Consider the following 10,588-nt stretch of genomic DNA (forward strand, 5'->3'; position numbering starts at 1 on the left):
AATAGTGTCACCAGGCGTCATAAATTTTCTTGATATATTTTCCACTCTTGAGAGCAATCTGCTGATTTTATCACAATGAAATTTTCTTCCCAAAGCAAAATGTTCAAAGTTTCCAGTTTTACTCTTCTCTAACCTCTCCCATATTCTTTCCCACAGCCTTGGATCCTTGCCACACCCTTTGCCACACACCCTGGCCTCTTCTCATTTTCTATCTATTCCCCTCCTTTCATTATACTATATGTACGATATATTAACATCCTCATATATTCCCTTCCTTAGAGCAGAAGTCACTTAATTCATTCCTCTCATGGACTTAAATCAATTTCCAAAATGTAAATTGCTTCATATTTTAATACACTTGTATGATTTTGTGATGTAAACTGACCATTTAACATTCATCACTAAGAAATTGAAGTGCAACTCATATATTGACTACAGCCTAATTATTATCATTATTGATAATTACTGGTTAAGGTATGTTTTGGATGGATGCAAGCTGCCAAACTGTACAGGAACAATTCTCTTGTCTCTCTTAACAAAACATTACCTGATATCCAATATTACAATAGAACCCTCTTCAATTCTGAATACTTCCTTCTTACCATCATTAAATCCATCATCCCATACTATTACTACCCTCTCCTTGTTTTCTTAACATTCTTTCCTCTTTCACAGTCTTCAACATCACATTGCCAATTAAAATTCTCTGCATCCATCTTTCCTGCTTCTTTTTGATTTCTCCCAACCTCTCTTCTCCCCCAACATTCTTCTTTCTTATTCATTTTTCTTTCAGTCCACTTCTTTTTTTTTTAGCCTTCTCCATAGCCATATTTCAAAAGTTTCTGGTATGCCTATCATTCTGCTTCAACGGCCATGTTTTTACACTGCACAAAATCATGCTCCAGATCAAAGTTTTGATGGGCCTGTCTTTTCTTAACACCCTTGTTTAGCAATTCTGCCATTTATTTCTCCTTTCTTATGAAAGCTTCTTTGCCTTATAGAATTTTTCATATATGTCCTTACTACTTTGACCATTTTGGTCCAGAACACTTCTGAGTTATGTTAAATGTTCTACCTGCTCTAGTTTATGAACTACTATTTTTACCTTTAAATTAGCCTTTCTCTTTCACAAAAACTACATAATCTTTGCTTTATTTACATTTATTTTCATCCCATACCTATTGAATTGACTTTCCTATGCACTCAACAATGCTTGCAACAACTAGGCTGACTGAAAAACTGAATCTTGATTATCAGAAAACTGTTTTTATGAATTCCCCTCTGAATTTTATTCTTATATCCAGTTCTTCCCATACCTCATTAAACATTTCCCTCCTCCACATATCATGTATGTTGAACAGCAAAGGACATAATGGACGCCCCTGTCTTACTCCTTTTCCTTACCCTGCCCATCCGAACTTTTCATCTGCCACTTACACCTGAGCAATCTGTGACATGTACATGAATAATTTTTTTTCATACAAGTCTCCTATCCCTCCAATCTACTCCAATTTGCGGCAAAGCATTCATTCATTTCCCCAATCCACTCCAGCAAGTACCTTTACAAAATCCACAAAGCAGAAAAATATATCCTGATTGTATTCTATATTCTCCTATATTAGTGACCTTATTACTTCCATGGCATCAGGCATGCCTCTCCCTTTCCTGAATCCAAATTCCCAGAAATAATCATTTTCCCTCTCTCCATCCTCTTATTGATTATCCTGAGAACCACTTAAGGTGCATGCAAAATCAAACTTATTGTTCAGTGGCCCTCACATATGGCACACTTTATCTTTTTTGGAATAGTGACTAACAGTGACCAGATGGAGTCTTCTGGGCGAATCATCCCTCATAAAAACACGGATTAGTCCATAAAAACTCTTCCTCCCGCTTTTCCTAAACCTTTTAGTAGTTCCGCGGGGATGTTGTCCATCTTCAATGACTTATTTGATTTCAATTCACTATTGGCCTTTTTACCTCGCCTTCAAGTAAGCCTGGAACTAAGCTATCTTCGTCTACGTCATATTGGCTGTCTATATCTAACCTTGCTGGCATAATGCCTTTACCATACAGTTCGTCTACAAGTATATATTCCTTTCATATCTCTTGGATCTTTTCTGGTTTGACTAATATTTTTCCTGACTTATATTTGATTATTTACAACAATTTGCATTTCTTACTTCCTGACAGGATTTTAACCCTACTGTATAGTGCACCAATTTCACCCTTCGTCTGAATACTTTCCATTTCCTCGCACTGCGTCTTCAACCTCGCCTCTTTTGCTCTATTTTCTACCGGTCTCATTCTTATTTATTTCTTTATACTTCTTAATGCCTAACTCCGTATTTGCACTTCCATTTTCTTCTCTCGTCTATATTTATAATAATCCAACCCATAATCCACGACTTACTCGTTCAATCCTATTTACAGTTCCTATAGTTTCGTTCGCGGCTTTAAATATCCCTTTATTTATTTATCCTTATTTTTTCTCTGCAGTACCCAGCTCCCTGTCTTCGTATACAATTTTCTCCAGAGCCTACCGATACTCCTTTTTCGTCGCTTCTGTTAATGCTGCCAAAATATAATCCCTAAACCGTCTTCCCTGTTTTATTTTTTGAATCCGACGTAACACATCATTGTTGCTAAATTGTGATCTGATCCTGCATTATCTCCCGGGAAGTTGCAAATCATTCAAATCTGTTCTAAAATCTGTGTTTAACCGTAATGCAGTCTGATACCATCTATACTTATATAATTATTACGCTATCAATCCTCTCTATCCTTACATCTCTTCTTGCACAGCTCTAAAATATTAATATTTCCTATCCGCATTTCTCACGTTATATTTTTTTTTAATTTTCCTATTCTCAACATCGTCTAAACATTCCTAGTCCCCATTTTAACTGATTCTGTCCTCTTGTGTGTCTTCTGCGATGTTAAATTCACTTTCGCTTAGCAAGGATTTCGTGAGATGGCGACCGCAGAAGCCTGGTCTCCTCTGCTGCCGGCCACAACACGGCCGATTAGCTCGGGTACCGTAGTTGTGACGACTTATCCTCCCAATGGTGTCCATCCTAAAAGTCTTGGGATAAATATTGAGACGGTTTCTCGTTACCAAACCAAACCAATGAAGATCTGCGCCTTAGCGCATCTTTTACTGTCTTCAATAGAGTTTTTAACGTGACACCATCAATCAATGGCCGCCCGACTGGGGTCAGAGGCCTTTGCAGCCGCCTTACTGAGGAACAGACGCTACCTGGACTACCTTTCGTTTGACCCTTACCCATCGACCAATCTGGCATGAGTGACCCTTCCAGAAGCAAATATCATTGCACACGCCAGCACAGCCCTCGGGGTCATCAGAATACGTACGCCCTTCCAACGCGTCTAGGTTGTCGTCCATGGGGAGGGATAGATACAGCCTAATGTCGTCATATCAATTCAGCTATTATATGCTCAATAAATTAATAAATTGAACTTTTAGAAATCTTAGATGTAAATTTGCGTGATACCCTGCAGGCCACATTCAAGCTCTTTGATTTGGAATTCATTTACTCCAGGTATGCAGAGTATGCAAAAGAATTTCGGTCATGTAATTTACATGAAAGATGTAGTTTCAACTTCTTTTATTGTAAGCAATGAAATGCTAAGTGTGTCAAATTTATGGTGAAAGAACCCCTACCGTTAAATACGGCCCTTAAACATAGTCGGATAAATAATGAACTTGTAAACATTTTTTCTTACGTACAAACTGTTTAGGCTGCACATGTGCACTAATAAACTACAAAGAGAAACTTGTTTAATAAACTTGAACAAATTATTACTGTGTAAAAATTTCAGCTTAGTTAATGCAAATGATTAATAATTGCGTGTTTTGTAGGTTGTATAACATCAATATCTCCCTCTAAATCTGTCACCCTAATTATGCCATTGATACGGATGAACGAATATAAGTATATTCGTATTATTAAGAAATATTTTTGCAGAGGGAGGAAGAATTGCACTTCTGAACTCTAAATCTGATTTTCATGATTATATAGTGAACTGTTATAATGCCCGCTGCTCATATCGTCGGAGGCAGGTGCTGCAGAGCCCGGAGGCGCGATCTGCTGCCTACCCATCACTTCATGCAATCTTTGCGAAATAATGGCCTCCTGGGCTACGATTTGACGGGTAAAGGTACCCAATTCATTTCTTCCCTCCTACCACTTAGTGGAATTATTTTTGTTTTTTCTCGTCCGAGAATGCTGTATTATGCTAGGCAGGTACCTTCCAACCATTTTATCCTCCCCATTTGCGCTTCGCTCATTACCACGAAAGTTCCAATTTAAAAGGAACATTTTGACCTTGATTCTATTTTTCAAGTTTTTCTTTGAGAGCTCACGGAAAGAAAATGACAGCCACATTTTATAGAAGAGGCTTTTAAATAAACTCCCTTATGCTTCATCTGAAATTTGATGATTAAAACTTAGAATAAAAAACGTATTAGGTGTGAACATTTATTGCCGAGCGGCTCTGAGTATTTTTGTTCACCAACCAAACGGAAACCCTTGTAAAATTTGACCTGCCAATGAAATTCAGTACGTGCTGGTAGTCACGTATCTCTGCTCTGAAAAAGTGTTAACCTCACGACTTGTTCACTTTTATTCATTTTAAACACCTTGCGATCACCTTAATCACAAGCGGTGCTGCCCGGTGATTCCGTTGTAGTTTAACTTTTCCTGACGTTGAATGCATTCCTCGATAAAATTAGAATTTTCAATTGATGAACGACTAAGCAAGGGAGATCCGACCAGGTTCCGGTATCTAGTCGATTAACCTGAAGGTCAAGGGTTGGAATTGCACCTCGGGCATGAATATTACGATGGATATCTCTGTATTGAGCTTACGGTATGGTATGACCTCGATCGTTAGAGAGCCATAAAAAGTTACAATTTTCCGCTTTTATGAGAAATAGTTATTATCAGATTGATGCGATTACATCACTCATCCAAGACCAAACTGCAATTACATGGAATGCTCATCCATGTTAATGCGATCCCATGTGATTTTGCTTTCTTTTTCGCCGATTTCGCTTTCGGACGAAGGCGTACTAAGAACGGTAGGGGAGGAGAGGTGGTTGGAAGAAAGAATGGATACAGGGCGTTTTAGATCGTAACGTAATATAAAAAGACTATGATTAAAGGGAAAATCTTGAGTGAGTAACGGGGAGGAAAAGATAGACGGTTTGAAGGGAGGTAGAAAATATACGAAGCTGAAGAATGATTTATTGTAGTGTAGGATATTCCCTTATTAGTGTGATGCTGGAGTAGTCTTAGAAGTGGAGCGCTTGACCGTTAGATTGCTATTAATATTCTGATTTTGGGTGTACGCATTCGAGCGCACCACCATCCGGAAAGGTGCTCCATATGCCTTTGGACATAATGCTCAGTGCCCAGTGTAGATGTAGAGAGTTTGTCTACTGTTCTTTCTCTGCCAAACTTAGATATTCATTTCGTAGAGATTGTAATTAGAGGGAGTAATCAAAGCATTCCTTATTCTTTAATATGTCATCTCTTTACTATATTTATAAGTGGACGGTCCAGTAATTCCGGGAATAACGGTCGAATGTTTAGGTGAGTGAGTGTCTGAGATAGTTCTAATCATTAGGCTCAATGATATCAACAAATCACCTTGTCAGTGTGACGGTATCCAGGTAATTGAAATTGAATATACTTTATCTGCATACCGCTAGAAACCGCAATGTCTTGATCCAATGTGACGCAGGACCTTCGAGAACCTTCAAATGGATGGAAAGTGGGGGGTAGACGGTGAACTCAGCTCTGAATGATGACGATGCGTGCTGGAGTGAGCACTTTCAGCAGGCAGAGCACACGAGTGTTGAATGTGGAAATGTGTATTCATATTATATTTCATTTACCCTTATTTCACTTGATATATCTTCTAGAAAAACATATTGATATTTTGTCATCGCACAGTAATAATCATGCATGTATTAAATTTTGTTAGTTAAGCGTGGCCAAACGACGGTAGCCTATGAGATTAATATCCTCTTTTAAGCCTAATATTGAAGTGTAATTGTTCTTTGTTTAATTCCTTTAAGATGGCATGAATGTGCACAGGGTTTTCCTGAGCATTCATAGAACTACGGAAGAGGCCGCGGCAGTAAATATATAGGGCTATCCATTAGGCGCACCGAAATACAGACACTTCACAGCGTAAAAAACATGAGAGGACGTTAAATTGGTTGAAGCATTCGGCGGTAATTGAGAGATCTGGGTAATTAATTTTTACTGTGAAATTTCTGCATTTAAGTCCTCATAGCGAATGACTCCGTTAGAGTAACTGTCGCGGCATTTCCCACAGTTATTTAAATTCGTCAAAAGGAAGGCACCTTAGTCTTTAAACGCTGGCTTTACCTCGTCGACTGTGGCGCAACGCGCGTGCTTACAATTACTTATGGCATCAAATATGTACCTCTATGCGTCATAACATCTTGATGCTTTACAAAATCCTTAGAAAATTCACATTAAGAGGACGTCTCGTGTTCCCGTGACTGGTCCCGCCTCTCCTATAGACGGAAATTAAATGTGCGCATATATGCCTTTAGAAATATAAATTGCATACTGCTTGCAAAAGAGGTGCGATTTGTATAATATATGCTAACAGTGCACAAATAAAAAGGCATGAAACGTAACTTTATTTTTTGAAGCATTCAACTGGAAAATCGAGGAATCGAGGTTCGTGCCCCGGTCAAGGTGAATAAACATGGTTTGGTAACATTAACAGGTTAACAAGGTTACATGATTTGGTTTTGTATGTGGTTTTATTCTAGTTCATGGGTGGTGACCGACTACCCCCCGCCACACGCCCTTGCGGTGACTTGCAGGGTATTGTGTAGATGTAGAATTATTTTTAAACTAAAATTTCTACACGTTGTTGTGTGTACGATGAAGAAAATATACTTAAGACGTTTCTAGCCGTTAGGTGTTCTAAGAGTGTTCAGGAATGTGCGGCTTCTGCGTTTTAGCCACACTAGTTAGGAGCTGCACTTGCGGAGGAACACCATGTACATGGTACGTAATGTTAGAGTGAATAATTTTATTAAAGGACGACTAAGCTGGCGGGATTAGTAGATGACACGGCAATAATGATAAAAACGATTATTATACAGACTGAAATAATCTAATTTTCCACTTGAGAAGTATTTATTTCGACCTAGGTATTGAAGTCACTGCTTCATCGGGTGATGATCCTTGGTAAAAATAAATGCTAATATAGCGGAATTTTACTATTGCGTCAGATAGTATTACGTTCCATTTTCATAATATGGCCTTACCTGACTCTTGTTACTGGGTTACTACCTACATGCAGAACTTGGGTTTTTACACTTTTGAGTAGAACTTGTTTCTATCAGTTTTTCTTTTCCTGCTGCTCTCCATTTTAATTTTTATGCTCGAGGAGTGGAAAGCACGGAGGCAAATATGCTTATAATTCTTGTTCCCCTGAATACCAGTTCCTGTATCAATTGAAGTGCTCCACATACTCAATTAACATGGGCCATCTCCGTTGATTTTGGGTCTCGTATATCTGAACGCTTCATTTCGATGCGAGAGGTCGGAAGTTTTTTTACGCTTATGATACGAGCGTTAGGAGGAATGCCACAAGTTCTCTCTATCCTCCCTTCCCCGGTCCAAGAGACTACATATTTATTGGAGCACCTGGGGCCGTATTAAAAATTCACAATTCCATCAGTTATGACATGGGAGAAATGTCACATTCACGAAAGCGTAGGAGCGCTGGGATGTAGGTTCGGGGGCATTAGAGGACGTGAAATTTTTAACGATTGACGCTTTCAATTCGACGCGGTTGTGGTTCGCCTTATCTCCAAATAGGTGGCATTCGATGAACAGTAATTTGGATTAGACCAACGGAATGAGGACAAAGGAATGGTAGAATTTCTACGGGTTGGGTATTTATAATCTGTCGAATTGAATTCAAACATATTTCCTCAATATCGGGTATTTGGGGGCTCAGTTTTGTAATAGAACGACCAATTCCGAATCTAAGTAGACAAAGCTGAACCTAATAGTGAATATGCTGAGGAGTTAATGAGTTGTAAATTGGTAAGTATATCGCTGATGTAGTTATTTTTAGTCATGCTTACAAGTTTTAAGCCACCGATGCTTTGTCTTGGAGAGCATATGCACTTGCGAGGGGTGTTGATGACATTACTCACGGGTATGTTGCATATCTATTTGCAGATTGGGAAGATGCTTAGTGTTAATGGAAGAGGCGTTAGGCATTGGAGTCCTTCCCCTTCGCGGCGCTCGTCTCGTCCTTGGACCGACTGGAATTCGGGCAGAGACACAAGGTGAGTAGGAACTTCGATTAAAATTAACTCTGGTTTGAAGTGGGCTGTAGTACGCTGCGACCCAGTGTTCAGCTGCGGCTAACTTTTCGCCTCGTTAAAAATGTATCCTCCCGCACAGATTGCGCCACCAGGAGTGAGCATGCGAATGCTTCTTGCTCAGATTTTGCCGCCAGGCGTAGGTACATTTGGCGAACGAACCAAGTATTGGTGTAATTTGTGTTTTTATGCTAACCTGCTTAACACCAGCAAACAGCTGAGTGTTTTCGGCGTTTCGCCAATGAGAAATTCTATCGCTCGTTTATGCACCGTTGTGTCAGCCGATGATGTATTGATTATCGATTTGGACACGGTATACGCGTGCGTGTTAAATCCTTGCGTGGACATTTATTATCATGCGTCGTTTACTCACAATCTTGAGCAGGGGTATGTGCTTTCTTTTTTAAAGGTTGATTTTCAGGCAAAAAAGAATCCACCTGCTTTTTTGAAAATGATTTGTTTCGTAAGGTTCGTTTATGAACTAGAATATTTTCCAGTGGGGTATTTTCATTTGAAGTAAAGTACTTTTTGATGACTGTTTTGTAAATAAAGAGAACTCTAAATGGGTAATGTCTCTGATTTTCCTCAACTCAAGAATTAACAAGTCCATAAACTTCTCTGACCCTTGCCATAGAATTTCTTTCAAGTTTAATCAAGGTAACTTTTCATCTATTAAGACCGGCGGAAGAACTTTCCGAGTCGCTGGAGGAATTTGAATAACTAGCATAAACCTCAGAATGCCTTTCTTTTTTTGAACACTATGAAACAAAAAGAAAAGTTTTATTTGCTAGCAAATCGTATTTGTTTCCTCATTCTTTCGCCTAATACAGGGGTAGAACTATTTTGAAATTGTGTGCTTAGTAGCAGTATTTACTGTCAGAATGTATCACTCAACGTGGATTATAATTATACAAATAATAAGGCAGTAAAGTATATGTTCTACACCTTACGTAATTGTGATGAGAAATCATCTCTAGCTTTTCTCTCGTGTTATTTCTCTGAAGATGTCCACTACTTCCTCAGCGTTTAACGCGTTAGATGCTTTCTGAAGGTTTTTTTAGTGCTACACTTGCTGGTAGTCAACTTCGGGATATTTTCTCAATTCTTTGTACTCGTCTATCCTATCGCCTATTGTACATTGTTTTGGTGATTTTGGAAGAAGATCCAACTCTTCCGATTTCTATACGGCTATATCAAATAGTTTTCCTCGTTGCCGGAAACTAATTTTACGGCCAAAATGAGCTCAGAAGCTGTTTACTTGAGGCCCTGACGTACTCTGCTAAGGCATGTAGAAATGCATCATTAATCCACTAGCAATTGCTAGAGGTGAGTCGAGTGTACTTAAGTTAAATGAAAATGGATTGATGACTACTCTAATCTTTTTTTACTCTTTTATCTATTCCAAAATTACGCTTCAATCAACCTTGTTGGTAATATTGACTTCTATCACCTATATTTTCTATTGGGCAATACTTGTCTTTTCCCACAATATTAATGAATTCTAACTTGGAAGATGATTTAGATTAAATCTTCTTAGCTCATGTTCCTGCGGAATTAATTTTCCCATTACTAATAGAGCAGGATGCATACGTATAACCATCTTTAATGGCCATTGTGTTTCGTGAAGTAACGAATTAATGGCCATTGTGAGCCTTTCAATTATCCTACACTGTAGAGGCATAGGCAGTTGCATTATTACAATGCCTGCCGAACTACCTCATGTACACTGTAAGCTGTACTTTTATTCTGATTCCTTGTGTGCCGCTACGTACCACTGAGAATGTAAGAGTCCGTGTTTCACTACATATTTTGCATGCCAGTATTTTGACACTAGGCCCAGAATTTCAATATTCATATGGTATTTCGCTAGGCGAAGATGATTATTTTCGGAGAGGCGATACGCTCTCCCCGTCAGTGATAAATTCTTAACTGCGTCGGAAGTGCGCAATGAATATCAATGTGCTTAAAATCCTAAGGTTATCAATTCACGCAGAACAAAGGACGAAATTACAATCTAATTTCTATTATTTTGAACCATATTGTTGCTTGTTTCCTCTTCACGCTATTTAATATGCATACATATATATTACACAACTATTATAATAACTATTATATTCGCAATGGAAATTAATACATTATGACCAATAATGATCTAAATTTTATCGGCAACTTGTG

The sequence above is a fragment of the Hetaerina americana genome, unplaced genomic scaffold, assembly GCF_022747635.1.
Source record: "Hetaerina americana unplaced genomic scaffold, ioHetAmer1.1.p SCAF_1, whole genome shotgun sequence".
Classification (NCBI taxonomy): Eukaryota; Metazoa; Arthropoda; class Insecta; order Odonata; family Calopterygidae; genus Hetaerina; species Hetaerina americana.